Genomic DNA, 15,738 nt, shown 5'->3' with positions numbered 1-15,738 from the left:
AACATAATATGGCTGCTTATTACAAAAAAGAAGGAGAGGGGGGGCAGAGAGGGACAGAGACATAATGCATTGGTACATTTAGAAACTACTCTCACAGTAATCATATACTTTGCACACAAACCGCCGCCCATTTGGTGTAAGAAATAATTCATGTAGTTCTGTGTAAATGTCTTGGTTCTTCGTGTCTTTCTGTCGGAGCCAGGTCTTCTTGGAAAGGGTGTTGCACCTTTATGCAGCACGCTTATCAAGCTCTGATTGTCCAAAAGGAGTCCCCACCCATCTCTTCTACTCTTGTTCTCCTTTACTGTCGTCCGGTATCTGGTAACTTGTCTTGTAGTCCTGAACAGAACCATATAATTTATTGTCCTTCAATTCGGTCTGGAAGATGCTTATTTGAAGATAGGCTAGCCAGCCATCTTGATGGTTATCAATGGTGATGAGAGTAGTAGAATACGATGGTTTGAAGAGAGCAGTAGAATGGCCCCACTTAAATTTGCTTTTCTAGATACTTTACTTAGGACAGCTATTCAGCCAAACAATTGATTGTCCGGGAGGTGACTATAGTCTCTACCTCGTGTTGAGATTCAAAGTTTAGAGCACTCTAAACGTGCAGCTGCAGCTAAACGTCTCTCTGGTCTGATATGCTCATTCTTACCCCATCACTTTATACAGTTCGTTCAAAAGGGCGGTTCGTGAGGCTGACAAGTTGTCTGACCTCACTCAAGGGGGCCGTGACTACGTACCTATACAAAGTTATAGAAACAATTTCCTCTTATAGTTTCTAAGATCACATCCCTCTCACATCCCACATCCCTCTCACATCCCAGGTCTATCTCTCTCTTAACAAAAACACTTTCATAATTTTTCATATTTCATACACAACATTGAGGATGGGACACTTTGTATATGTATATACCTTTTCAAGTTCCAGTATTTCCTTTAACATTGTTAATGACATCACAAAATAACAACCAAAATTACATTATTATTATTTAGATCGCCTCTGACCATTACCCATGTTCTATGTTAGAAATATTGTTCCAGTACTTGCTTTAGACCGTGTTAGAGTTTCAGTGGGAAATGTCTGTGAAACAAAGGCACATTCCTGTGTGAATTTAGAGAGGGAGAAAGCTTGATTTACAATAGGATGTGAACTGTGAATCCCCCACCATCTCCCTTCTCCCGCCTCTGCGGGTGAGAGGGGGTCTGGCCGAAGTAATCCACTGCAGAGCTGATCCGACCCATCTGGATACTCACAGGAAAGTCATGACATAACCCATAGATTCTCATTTTACACTCCTTGTTTGCTGTACAATACCTAAGGAAATGCATATGTGAATAAGCTTTATAATCTCAACATTGACAAGTAATCATTGAGCTTATTGTAACAAAACCATACGTTTTGGAACTGAGCCTCTTAAGGCCTTGAATATGCCCACATTAGTAATTGGTTATTTTGTATTATCCTGTCTGTCCAGAATAGCAGACCACAAAGCTGCAGCTGCACCATCGAGAACAACCTGACTGGTAACATCACTGCCTGGTATGCAACTGCTTGGCCTCCGACCGCGAGGCACTACAGAGGGTAGTGCGTACGGCCCAGTACATCACTGGTGCCAAGCTTCCTGCCATCCAGGACCTCTATACCAGGCAGTGTCAGAGGAAGGCCCTAAAAATTGTCAAAGACTGCAGCCACCCTAGTCATAGACTGTTCTCTCTGCTACCGCACAGCCTGCAGTACCGGAGCGCCAAGTCTAGGTCCAAAAGGCTTCTTAACAGCTTCTACCCCCAAGCCATAAGACTAATGAACAGCTAATCAAATGGCTACCCAGACTATTTGCATTGTACCCCTCCCACCCCCCTTTTACGCTGCTGCTACTCTCTGGTTATTATCTATGCATAGTCACTTTAACTCTACCTACATGGACATACCTCAATTACCTCGACAAACCTGTGCCCTCACACATTGACTCTGTACCAGTACCCCCTCTATATAGCCTCGCTACTGTTATTTTACTGCTGCTCTTTGACTATTTGTTATTTACATTTTTTACTTATCTATTTTAACTTTTTTACTTTACTTTTCTTAAAACTGCATTGTTGATGAAGTGCTTGTAAATGTAAGTTGAAATCGTGTTGTATTCGGCGCATGTGACGAATACAATTACATTTTATTTGAAAGGGAGTGGACATCGGAATATTCATTGTGACTGAAATTGGCAAAGATGCGTTCTACAAGGATATCATCAATGTTGGTGTCATCTTGGAGGAGCACATCATCTTCCCTGAGCTGACATTCATGTCATCACGAATGTCGGTGAAGACAGCTGCTCTGCCAGGGTTCATGGCCTGCGGAGCAAGTTGCTCCAGTGTACTGTATAAGGATTCCTGATTGACGTATGGCTCAGCCTGCCCTGACCTACCTATCATGGTGATGTAGAAATTGTAGGAAGGTAATCAGAGTAACTAAGGTTATGGTTTTTCCCATTAAACTACAGAATAACTATTGCATGGAGCTGTTCATGTATTCCATTGAAAATGTTTCAAAACATTTTTTAATACATTATGGAGTATCGTTTGTCGGAATAGGGGAAACTGGAGCCTGACATGCCCGACTGTGTAGCAAAAGCAGCCGGATATTGCCTTTGTTGGACACTATGAATCTGAACGTTTTACCTACATCAGATAACTAATTGTGTGCTGTCATATTTACTATTTTCACACTATTGTGCTGAACCAAACAGTTCTGCAATCACGCTTTTCTTTTCACAATATGTTATCTAACACAGCTCCAGCAACTGTGGTGTATGAATAAACAAGCCAGCATAGTACGGCTTGGCACAGTACTGTTAGAAGGGCACTGTTGTAAACACTGTATTGAACAGAGATTCTGTCAAATTGTATGAGTTGTTTCACAGAAACAGTCAGAATTATTCTCTGCTGGATTTGACAGACAGTGGAAAAAGTGATATCCTGGTGATGATTGTCTCACTCACACACACACACACACACACACACACACACACACACACACACACACACACACACACACACACACACACACACACACACACACACACACACACACACACACACACACACACACACACACACACACACACACACACACACACACACACACACACACACACACACACACACACACACACAATACCTGATTAAACAACACTGTTTTGCAATAAAGATCTACAGTAGTCTGAACAGCACCCTCTAGGATAGCACCATGGTGTAGATGGAGAACAGCTATTTTCCGTCCTCCTCTGGGTACATTGACTTCAATACAAAAACTAGGAGGCTCATGCTCCTCACCCCTTCCATAGACCTACATGGTAATTATGACGACTTCCGGAGGATGTCCTCCAACCAATCAAAGCTTTTTCATTATGAACTGACATAAAGGATCAGAGAATGAACCTAGTACTATGCAAGCGTGATTTAGAAGCTTGGTAAATTGGTGACATTGTTGGAGAGATTGAGGTAGTGAATAGGGATAGTTGAGCATTTTTAGCATTTTTAAATCAAATTAGTTTCTTCAATCTACAAGATACGGAGGATGTAGATTATACATTGTTTTCTTTGTTTTAGAACTTTACAAGTTACTTTTATTTACATGTGTCCTGCTAAAGTTAGTAGCACGCTATCTACCAGATTGCAGTTTTTTCTGCTATATTGGCTAGCTAACGCTAACGGAAATGTGGTGGATTCTTTGTTGAAGAAACCCTTTCATTGCCCAAATCAGATTCAAGCTTCTGAGAAAAAAGCCACATCGATTATGTAATGGACGAAGGTCTGCATATTCAAACTGCGCAACACAATGAGAATGTAATAAGAAACAGGGATACTGCATTTTTGGGTATGCAAGAGTTGGCTTTTAGGGGGCACGTTGCTTCGTCCCGCAACGAGCCATTGTACATTGTACGAAGAAAGGAGGCATGATGAGAGGGAAAGTTTTGCTAACAAAGGCAAACTACAAGGAGTTTGCAGAGGTAGTTGCTTTACTTTCTGAGCATATGGAAGTTTCTACTATATTCTCTAGGATGTCGTAATCATTTCAGAATGATTTGATAGCTTCCATAGCATCATTCATTCAAAGTTAGATTAAAAAGGATGTTGACTCAGATTTTTTTTTCTTGGCAAATGGATGAAACCATAGACATCAGCTGTCTCTCGCAGTTGTTAGTTATCATCAGGTATGTGGAAGATCAGGGCTTTATTCAGGAAGGTTTCTTTGGCTACTTTGATGTGTCAATTGGGCGAGATGCCCAATCTCTATTTAACTTTGTGAATTCTGAGCTGTCTGAGTGTCATGGTCGGAGAAACTTGTTTCACAAACCTATGACGTTACTGATGTAATGGAATCTATCTGCTATTTGTATTTACAGCTAAGTACAAAAAGAAGATAGCCCTCTCATTCCTTTTCCCCGTAATGTTTTAGTATAAATGTCACTATTCAATGTTTTAGGTTAAAATAATTTCACTTTGACGATTTGATGTCTCCGTGCAGTCCGAGCCTGTACGTACTTCCTTGTTCACATTGATTTGACTAAAAGTATTACGTTTATTCAGTTATTAAATCCAACAAATGTGTCAGTTCCACTTACTGTCTATTTAAAACCGTTAGGTTTGTGGTGACAAATTTGTGATGCCTAGTTAAAGGTTAAATAAAGGTTAAATAAATCAAATTAAACGACGATGCGCAAGAGATTGTAATTTATTCATTGCTATGATCATTGATCTCCTGAAGAAGCTATCCCTTTTCCTTTCTTTCTGTGCCCCCAAATATTTGGATATACTGGTAAAGTTACCAGAGGAGTATACTACAAAGCGGATCAATGAGTTAGCCAGCTAACTTGCCTAAATATCCTGAATTAACTTTTTTATTTTGTAGAAGTATAAGCTTGAAATAGGCATAGCCTAATTGACTCAACAACCAAAAACACATATCTAAGTTTTATTTACTTAATGAATCAAAAAATCAATAGTTATGGTGGTTTATCAAAGTTAGCTGGCTAACTAATTGATTCTGCTTTCTAGTATAGCCCTCAAGTTGTTAGCTAGCTTGCCAATGAATTAACATGACAGAACAAGTGTAAACAAATGGTTAACGACGTCGACTAGTTAGTAGTTTTAGAACGGCCCACGACATGGTTTATGAATCTTAGATACATAAGTTGTGAAAACTGGTTAGAACCTGTTCTTGTTTGTTAAAGCTTTAATTATAAAACCTTACTTTGACGTGGATTTATCTTATCTCTGCGCAAAGTCTAGACTTGATGTAAGTGCTTTTCCTGCTGGTTATGTAGTGTATTGCAGTTTGGGATGCATTTACGTCCAAGCCTGTGTTGAATTTTGTATTAGCTATATGAACAATTTGTTAGGAATGATCAATTAAAGGCGTAAGGAATTAATTGCCAGACGCAAGATGCTATGAATTATCAACAGGATGCAATGTTCTATAAATAGTGTGTCAAATTAGAAAAAAGAAACCATGGCTGTTTGTGCGTTATTGGAAGACATTGCTTTTTTTTAAAGCACGGATTGTTATTGAAATCCATGCTTTTAGAATGGAGAGATTTTTCAGAGACCGGAATGACTTTTTTTTGCACGTGACTTTTTTGCATTTATAAATCGCTATCATCTCCCAAGAATTGTTCAATTCGATTTGTGCACGGATTTAGCCCCTAATCTGGAAAGGAAAACACGCTGTAATCATGTCATACCCATATCTGTCTAAGTACTGTCCACTCTGGGATTCCTCGCTACTGGGACAATCCAGAGGGAAATGAGTGACAGGTCGGGTATATATCACAACCATCATTCAGCCGCATCCTGCCACATGTGATCGAGGCGATTCTACATGTCTTGTCCACGAGATACATTAGTCTCCAATTTACAGCCGACAAACAGGCGGGTGTCAAAGCGGAGTTTATCATCTCATTTAATTTCCCAGGGGTCAGAGGTGCAGTTGACTGCGCGCATATTGCCTAACACGAACCATCTGTAGATTAACATGTATATGTTAACAGGAAGAATTTCCATTCAATGAATGTTCAGATTATCTGCGATGCCCGTATGCAACTACTCAATGTAATGCTCCAAGTGGCCAGGGTCTACGCACGACTCATTCATTCTGCACCACAGAAGACTAAACCTCTGTCTAGAAGCTGGTGAGGGTGGAGGCGGGTGGCTTCTCGTTGAGTTATTTTTTTCCCCCCAGTGTATAATAGCCTAGCCTAGGGGAGGGATCTCCTCTGGGCCCCGAAGGACGGGACGATGATCTACTCAGAAGAGCAGGATGAGGTGAGCTTGATAAAGACTCACCCCGCTCCTGTACAAGGGACTGAAGACAGCTTTTTAACAAAGTGGCTTTTTAACATGTTTTTCATGCCTTAAAAATATTTTACCTTTGTTAGATCATCAGCACACATTTTAAATGGCTTTTACAGATTGATGTTTTTACAAAGAAAGTACTTTTATTCATGGTTGTTTTCATTGGTTTTAACAACATGTACTTTTTAACAAATTTAAATGTAACTTTCAAATGCTGTGTTTTATGCTTTGTTGCCGTTTTTTATGTGTGTAAATGATGTAAAAAATGTATGAGCTGTTTTTAAAGGAATTGTGTCAATAAAACTTTTCCAAAAGAAAAAAATTAACCGTGCAAAATAATGTAACACACCGGTTTTACCCTATGGCAAAGGCACGTTTTCACGGTCAGGTGACCGCTAGTACACTGAAAACGTGGCTTCACACTGCCTTTGCCGATCCCCGAACAGCACAGAAAATGCACTACAATTTGGCGCCCGAAGGTCGGTTGTGGAGCGCACAATTGGACTGCTGAGGGGCAGGGGCCTTCAATTTTAAATTCATTTGAGATTCACAGATCACACGTGCGTAAGTTACAAATGGGCTTCTTAGAACCTGCATAAGCACACCTTCGGAAAATGATCTTCTGACAAAGTTCAAATATAAATCGAAGAACATTTTTATAAATTAGGACCCTGAGCTACAGGCAGTTGGTTATGTCATTTTAGGGTATGATCTTTAAGAGGTTTTTAAGGAAGTGGAGCCAAGTACCCCTTATCTCTCATTTAATATTGTCCCCCTAGGAGGGGTAGGCAGCTCTTTGTGTAGATGAAGTACAGTGCATTCTGAACGTTATCAGACCCCTTCACCTTTGCCTTATTTTGTTACGTTACAGCCTTATTCTAAAATGTATTTAAAACAATATTCATCAATCTACACACAATGCCCCTTCATAAACAACCAAAACATGTTTTATACATTTTTGCAAATATATTGAAAGTAAAATAAAGAAATACCTTATTTACATAAGTAATCAGACCCTTTGCTATGAGACTTGAAATTGAGCTCAGGTGCATCCTGTTTCCATTGATAATTACTGAGATGTTTCTACAACTTGGAGTCCACCTGTGGTACATTCAACTGATTGGACATGATTTGGAAAGGCAAACACCTGTCTATATAAGGTCCCACAGTTGACAGTGCATGTCAGAGCAAAAACCAAGCCATGAGGTCTGTGAAAGGGTACCAACATTTTTTTTTGCAGCATTGAAGGTCCCCAAGAAAACAGTGGCTCTTATAATTCTTAAATGAAAGAAGTTCGGAACCACTAAGACTCTTCCTAGAGCTGGCTGCCCAGCCAAACTGAGCGATCTGGGGCGAAGGGCTTTGGTCAGGGAGGTGACCAAGAATCCGATGGTCACTCTGACAGAGCTCCAGAGTTCCTCTGTGGAGATGGGAGAACATTCCAGAAGGACAGCCATCTGTGCAGCACACCACCAACCAGGCCTTTATGGTAGATTGGCCAGACGGAAGCCACTCCTCAGTAAAGGGCACATAACAGCCCACTTGGAGTTTGCCAAAAGGTACCTAAATGACTCTCAGAACATGAGAAACAATATTCACTGGCATGATGAAACCAATATTTTTTGGCCTGAATGCCAAGCTTCACGTCTGGAAGAAACCTTGCACCATCCCTACGTTGGAGCATTGTGGTGGTATCATCATGCTGTAGGGATGTTTTTCAGCAGCAGGGACTGGAAGACTATTCAGGATCGAGGGAAAGACGGACGGAGAAAAGTACAGAGATCATTGATGAAAACCTGCTCCAGAGCGCTCAGGACCGTAGACTGGAAGAACCGCGCTCCATCCAACAGGACAACGACCCTAAGCACACAGCCGAGACAATGCAGGAGTGGCTTTGGGAAAAATCTTTGAATGTCCTTGAGTGGCCCAGCCAGAGCCTGGACTTGAACCCAATCGAACATCTCTGGAGAGACAAGAAAATAGCTGTGCGGCGACGCTCCCCATCCAACCTGACAGAACTTGAGAGGATCTGCAGAGAAGAATGGGAGAAACTCCCCAAATACAGGTGTGCCAAGCTTGTAGCGTCGTATCCAAGACTCAAGGCTGTAATTGCTGCCAAAGGTGCTTCAACAAAGTACTGAGTAAAGAGTCTGAATACTTTTGTTTTTGTGATATGTCTGGGTTTCTTTTATACATTTGCAAAAAAAATCTAAAAACCTGTTTTTACTTTGTCATTAAGAGGTATTGTGTGTAGATTGATGAGGAGGAAAAAACATGTAATTCATTTTAGTTCATGACAGTAACGTAACAAATGTGGAAAATTGAAGGGGTCAGAATATTTTCTGAATGCACTGTGTATAATGACTGTGTGGTTCTGTAATTTCTGAGTTTCTCTCGGTTTATCCTCAGTGTAATCTCCCCTGCAGTCACTTGAATAAACTCTTATTAAGTAGGTGATCCTTTGAAGAAGTTTTTCTCAACAGCTATTTTCGCTGTACTAATGGTTCAACCATTGGAAACAATGTTACAGTGAATCCTCATCATTACAACAATTATTATCGGGACGATTTTGAAATGCATTTTCTTAAATCCATAATGTTCCTTAAGACCCTCCCTTAATAATTAAACTATGAATGATCTTCGTGATGGGGTGTATTTAATTTCTTTTAAGACTTGATTTGTGATGTTTTAGTGGCATTTCATTTGTACATATAGCCTACAGTTACAGTACACAAACAAATAAATGCTATTGTGTTTTTTGAAAAACATTTTCTTTCGTAGTCTAATGTTACTTAAAACACTTTCATAAACACAAACAAATTATTATTTTGCAAGAGTATTAATAAATGTATTTTTTAGACTGTTAGAATATTGACATCGAAAGCTCTCATCATTGGCTCGAAGGGGGGACCCTCGAGGCCACGGTTTTTTAGTGTTTGGTGTAATTAACTGTGATACTGTTAGCTTTTCATGTTGATAAAATGTATTAATTACGGCGTACTTTGACCACTGTTACGTAATCATTGCATTATCACTTGTAATTTATTTTGAAACCTTGTTGCAACTCCTATATGTGATTATATGTTTTATTTCAAATTTGATAATGCAACGATTTGTTATGATGTACGATTGTTATTGCAGTGGCCGGTGCAGCAGCCCAACCTACTCTGCTGGCTTGACAATGACTGGTGAAAAACATTCCTCTCGACTAAATATGTGTCCCAAATAACATGATATTCCCTAAGTAGTGCAATACTTTTTTGACCAGAGCCATATGGGCCCTGAAGAAGTGCACTACATACTGTAGGGAATAAGATGCATTTGGGACTTACCCTTATAAGAGAGTGCTGCCAGGAAATAGAGTGGTTTCCATTTCACCTCCGGTCCTGTTGAAGTCCCACTGCACATAACAAGGCTGGCTAATATCCTGCGATCTTTGCAGGTATAGACTGGAGAGATTATGGAGCTTCACAACCTAGCATTAAAATGCTATTTCCAATGCTTTTTTAAAATGGTAGAATAGCAGCATATCATTGATAGAAGAGTATCTTATTTGTATAGTCAGACGGAGATGGGATATAATAGTATCTTATTTAGGGAACTCCTGAGTCAAGTGATTTTTGAGTGAGTCCTCAGGTATACTTTTGTTGGAAATCACTGCAAAATATGAAATCCATCCCTCTTTGTTGCTGTAAACGCCTCAAGAATGTTACGGACCTCCTCCTCAAAAAGTTATTAGCTAATGGCTAGGCTGTCAGACCAAGAGGTATTAAGATTTCTCACTTCTGATATCCCTCCGCCGCCCCTTGTGTGTATCTTCCTACTAACACACATCCTCCATTACAGAGAACTTCACTTCAGAAAAAAGGTCAACATCAATAATAGCCATTGTGATTCATCTAAATCATTGGGAAAGTGGTTTGGCTTTCTGAGCGCGGCTGCTTTCCATGTGCCAGGCATTAAATATGACAGCTGGGTCTGCATCTCTAATATGAATGTGTTTGTGGCTTTTACATGTTTTTAGGGGTGTGTGTAGACTGTGTTAATCGCAGCTGGCCAAATGCCAATCAAACCCCAGAGCTCCCAGGCTTGTCTCCACCAATCAATTTGCTCGGCACAGTTTAGCACACAAAAGCGGTGTGGGAAGGGGAAAGTCAGCACTTCCTGCCGTGGAGCTATTTTGGGCACTATGAAAAAGGGAGTGGAAAAGCACATCAGATATATTATATTTCAGACCATGAAGGACAAAAGAGAGGGAGAGATGGGTCAAGCGAGATGGCAAAGGGAAACTAAAGAGGGAGAGAGGAGAGAGCTGAGAGAAGGGGTTGGGAAGTGAATGAGGGAATGAGGGAGAAAAAAGAGACAGAGGAAGAGACAGTCACACTTGGCTCGCCTCATCTCTTGGCGTATCATCCGACTTGCGGGTGAAAAATTACTACCAGTCTCCGGAGGGTCGGAGTAACTTCCCCAACCACTTTAATAATCTGGAAGAGTGTGATTGCCTAGTCAGTGCTGCTGTCAGATGTGTTAATTAGACACACCGCTTTATCAGAGCTGGCCACTCATGATCAGACATCCAGCACATTAACGTTTTTGTAAAACTCAAATTCACAATGCCATAAAGCTAAGTATATTATCATCATACATTGTTTCGTACACATCAGATCTGGCCACTCATGAACCATCCAGCCACATTAATGTCAAATTTAATACCATTGGCCTGCACACCCTTTGGGTACTGGTCAAAAGTAGTGCACTAAATAGGTGCACTAAATAGGGTGCCATTTGGGACTCAGTGTATGTACACAATGCTCGTAACTACTTCTTGATATCATAGGGATACATTTATCCTCCTTACCCCCTTGAGAAAATACAGTGGGGAGGGAGGCGTTTCACAGTGCCATTATGTAATTATCTACGAGATAGTGGATATAATAATCACCTACGGCCCAACTTTCTCACAAATACGAAGATAGCCTGTTTAATTATTCATGAGCTATAGGCCGTGTGTCACCAACTCAGCATTTAAGTGGATGGGACCAAAGAGGTCCCGTGATTGAGAAGGCTTAAGACTTCAGCTCTGTCTCTTTTTTTCTTTCTCTATTTCTGTCAGTCGCTCTGTGGAACTCTGATCATTTGAACGTCTTACATCCTCCATGTTCTCTATTTAATATTAATGGCGAAAGAAATCACTTATTTTGAGCCCTTTGGAGAAGATCTGTTTGCTGCTTTTGTTGTGGGGCTGATGAGTAAACTAGAGGGATGGAAAGAAATTAGGTGAGTAAGGTTGGTTGAGGAGGAAAAGGGAGGGAGGAGACTCAGAAATTATAAGGAAAATTCATCCTGCGAGCGAGCCCACCGGAGCAGGAGGTTGTGGGTTCAGCACCTCTTAATCCATTTCCTGTGACACCTCTGCCTTGTCTGCTTGTCCACCTGCCCATGAGCCCTGTGTACTCCAAGCTGGGCGCGACAATAGAAGGTGACAGGGCCCAGGCGAGAGGCGCGCTGTGTGGGAAGGCTTATCACCAAGGCGCCCACCTTGTCTGGTTCCCACATCCGTTTCGTTCCAAGTTGCATCTGTAGTAGAGCCTGCTGCCCATTGGTAATTTCAACTAATGTCATACTATATGTTTTTGATTATCAATGTTTTCATGAGTTTAGTATGGCTGTCTTACCTCAGCAGAAAAAGCTGAAACTATTTAAGAGCCTATTGCTCACTTGTTTATGTTTTTGAAAGGTGACTTTGCAAACAAAGTCATTTTTCTCTCAAAGAGAATTTAGTTCCTTTACCACTACTACTTTAAATTGTATGGTATTTGTATGCTACATAGATTTCTCATAGCATGCCAGTTTCTGCTCTATTGTCAACTCCATATGGAATTGTCATGCAAAACATGTTTGGCTTGACAATGACAGCAATGGAGATGGCAAGACCACAAACAGATCTGGGACTATTTGTATGTATACATTTATGAGAATGCACTATGAGGAAGTGCTCTATTGTTTATGTTTTTGCAATTGTATTACTATACATTTGATCTTTTTTAAATATACAAAAGTATTAGTTTTTCTCTTCCAACATTACATTCCCAGACTATTACCAGTGTACAGTATATAATCTCTCTTGGACAGATTCACGTGTAAATGGCAAGAATCTGTCCAGACAAATATAAAATGATGTGATTAGGAGCAGGAGTAATTCTTCGTCTTTTAATTTTTTTTATTGATTATTTAGATGAATCAGGATTAGGCGAAAACAGTATCTATTAAACTGGGGGTGGTGATTTTAATCCCAGTACGCAGTAGTTATTGTACTACCGGGGAAACACTAAAGATGGAGCATTTGTTATTTCATTTATATTTTCATTAAATGCCCTGTTTCACATTAGCACCCCCCAAAAAATAATTTGTAGTGCATATACACTACATGACCAAAAGTATGTGGACACATTCTCATCAACCATCTCATTACAATATCATGAGCATGAATATGGAGTTGGTCCCCCTTTTGCTGCCCTAACAGCCTCCACTCTTCTGGGAAGGCTTTCCACTAGATGTTGGAACATTGCTGCCTCGACCTGCTTCGATTCAGCCACAAGAGCATTAGTGAGGTCGGGCACTGATGTTGGGGGATTAGGCCTGGCTGTAGTCGGCGTTCCAATTCATCCCAAAGGTGTTCTATGCGGTTGAGGTCATGGCTCTGTGCAGGCCAGTCAAGTTCTTCCTCATCAATGTCGACAAACCATTTCTGAATGGACTTCGCTTTGTGCATAGGGGCATTGTTGGAAGTAAAGAATGGTCTAGAATGTCATGTATGCTGTAGCATTAAGATTATACTTCACTGAAATTAAGGGGCCTAGCCCGAACCATGAAAAACAGCCCCAGTCCATTCTTCCTCCTCCACCAAACTTTACAGTTTGCACTATGCATTCAGGCAGGTAGCGTTTTCCTGGAATCCGCCAAAGCCAGATTCGGCCGTCGGACTGCCAGTAAAATAATGGAATTAAGAAATATATAAATATTAGGACGAGCAATGTCAGAGTGGCTGTGACAAATACAGTAGAATAGAATATAGTACATACATTTGAGATAAGGAAAGCAACAGGTAAACATTTTTAAAGTGACTAGTTTTCCAATTATTAAAGTGGACAGTGATTCCAGCCTCTAAGGTGCAGGTTTGAGTAGCTGGGTGGTAGCCGGCTAGTGATGGCTGTTTAACAGCCATTTCACTGCACCAGGGGGCTTCTTTTTGACAGTAAGGCACTGGACTGTCTACAGCCATAATTAGGTCTCAACCATCACAGGCATCTAGCTAACAGTAAAATAGGGAGGAGCATGATGTTGTCATGATAGAATAAGTCGAGATAGCATTTGCCAATGAGACGAGATATGGTGCCATTATATACTTCAGTTGGATGGCATATCATATTTTTTTTGTCATTTACATACATGAATCATGAAATAGGCAAACTAACACAAGAAAATGGTATCTGCATTTAGGATTCATGTATTAATCTCTACAGGTTTGTCATCTGATTTCTTGGAGCCTGGTGGAGATAGATGCCACCATTCTACAAGGCAGGCCATTTATCTGCATCCAGGTTGAGGCTTGCTACCAGCAGGAACATGGAGTACTTCGTGTCAGTCTTGATATTGTTTTCCTTTACATTGCATGAAACCATTAAAATAATACTAATACTCCACTCATATGAGTGGAGAAGCCCTATGCACCGTACACCTGTATAATCCTTAGAGTAACTACTTGTCAGAATGACTATGATTAGAGGGTTCGGCAGGAGGCCTAAGAAGCCCTATGCATCGTACACCTGTATAATCCTTAGAGTAACTACTTGTCAGAATGACTATGATTAGAGGGTTAGGCAGGAGGCCCTTGGCCATTGGGAGGTTGGGGATGAGGCCTCTCTTACAAGCACACTCACTACGTCTCTCCATCGCTCCCCAGGTGCTACAGAGACAGAATGATCCAAGGACCTCCAGAGCCTTCTGACCAACTACCTGCGATCTCTCCAGAGCACAGAGAAGTAAGCTCCACTGATAATAGTCTACTTGTTACACTCTGTAAATCTCCTTCACCATGGCTGTCATGTTTTGTCATTGATTATCATGTCTTGTCTCTGTGCTTCCCTTCTATTCGTTTCCCTCTGCTGGTCTTATTAGGTTCTTTCCCTCTTTCTATCCCTCTCTCTCCCCCTCCCTCTCTCCCTCTCTCGCTCTCTCTCTCTATCATTCCGTTCCTGCTCCCAGCTGTTCCTCATTCTCCTAACTACCTCATTTACTCTTTTCACACCTGTCCCCTATTTTGCCCTCTGATTAGAGTCCCTATTTCTCCCTCTGTTTTCCGCTTCTGTCCTTGTCGGATCCTTGTATGATGTTCGCTGTTCTGTGTCCTTGTTCCGCCCTGTCGTGTTTTACCTTCTTCAGATGCTGCGTGTGAGCAGGTGTTAATGTCAGCTACGGCCGGTGCCTTCCCGAAGCGACCTGCAGTCTGTGGTCGCGTCTCCAGTCATTCCTCTCTACTGACGAGTGGATTTCAGTTTTCCTGTTTTTGCTTTCACCTAGATAATATCCAGGATTATCGCTTTTGTCTAAGACTGGAATAAAGACTCTGTTTTCGTTAAGTCGCTTTTGGGTCCTCATTCACCTGCATAACAATGGCAGTCTGCCTGTGTGATCACATAGCATATTATTCAGGGCCACTGGTTGGATTTAATGTACTCACTCAAACTCATGCTCTCTCCTCCCTGTAAAAGTCTCCCATACCTTTATAATGAACATGTGTCCATCGCCCAATCCCCAGGTAAGTCTTCTGGGGAATAGAACTCTCCACCCTGTTGCAGCTATCCAGACACAGTTCCCTGGGGAAGGATGCAACTAACTAACTAACTACAGTTGATTTGGAAAGTATTCAGATCCCTTCCCTTTGTCCACAGATTGTTACGTTACAGCCTTATTCTAAAATGGATTAAATACAACATTTTCCTCATCAATCTACACACAATAGACCATAATGACAAAGTGAAAACAGGTTTTTTGAAAAACAGAAATACCTTTATATAAGTATTCAGACCCTTTGCTATGAGACTCAAAATTGAGTTCAGGTGCATCCTGTTTCCATTGATTATCCTTGAGATGTTTCTACAATTTGATTGGAGTCCACCTGTGGCAAATTCAATTGATTGGACATGATTTGAAAAGGCACACGACTGTCTATATAAGGTCCCACAGTTGACAGTGCATGTCAGAGCATGAACAAAGCCATGAGGTCGAAGGAATTGTCTGTAGAGTTCCGAGACAGGATTGTTCAGATCTGGGGAAGGGTACCAAAAACATTTCTGCAGCATTATAGGTCATTTCTGCAGCATTCAT

General features: G+C 41.0%; 1 protein-coding gene and 1 long non-coding RNA gene across 2 annotated transcripts in view; one reads left to right on the top strand and one right to left on the bottom strand.

Annotated features, from left to right (window-relative positions):
- nrg3b (neuregulin 3b) overlaps positions 1 to 15,738 on the bottom strand; it is a 452,682-nt gene that overhangs the window by 271,626 nt on the left and 165,318 nt on the right. The window lies entirely within an intron of this gene.
- Positions 11,544 to 14,391, top strand: LOC124048530. The gene is made up of 3 exons (XR_006841243.1): positions 11,544 to 11,628; positions 13,875 to 13,991; positions 14,315 to 14,391. It is a non-coding gene; the product is annotated as an uncharacterized LOC124048530 (long non-coding RNA).

The sequence above is a fragment of the Oncorhynchus gorbuscha genome, linkage group LG11 (assembly GCF_021184085.1).
Source record: "Oncorhynchus gorbuscha isolate QuinsamMale2020 ecotype Even-year linkage group LG11, OgorEven_v1.0, whole genome shotgun sequence".
Classification (NCBI taxonomy): domain Eukaryota; kingdom Metazoa; phylum Chordata; class Actinopteri; order Salmoniformes; family Salmonidae; genus Oncorhynchus; species Oncorhynchus gorbuscha.
Note: the sequence above shows the minus strand (reverse complement) of the source record. Positions and strands in the feature narration are given on the sequence as shown.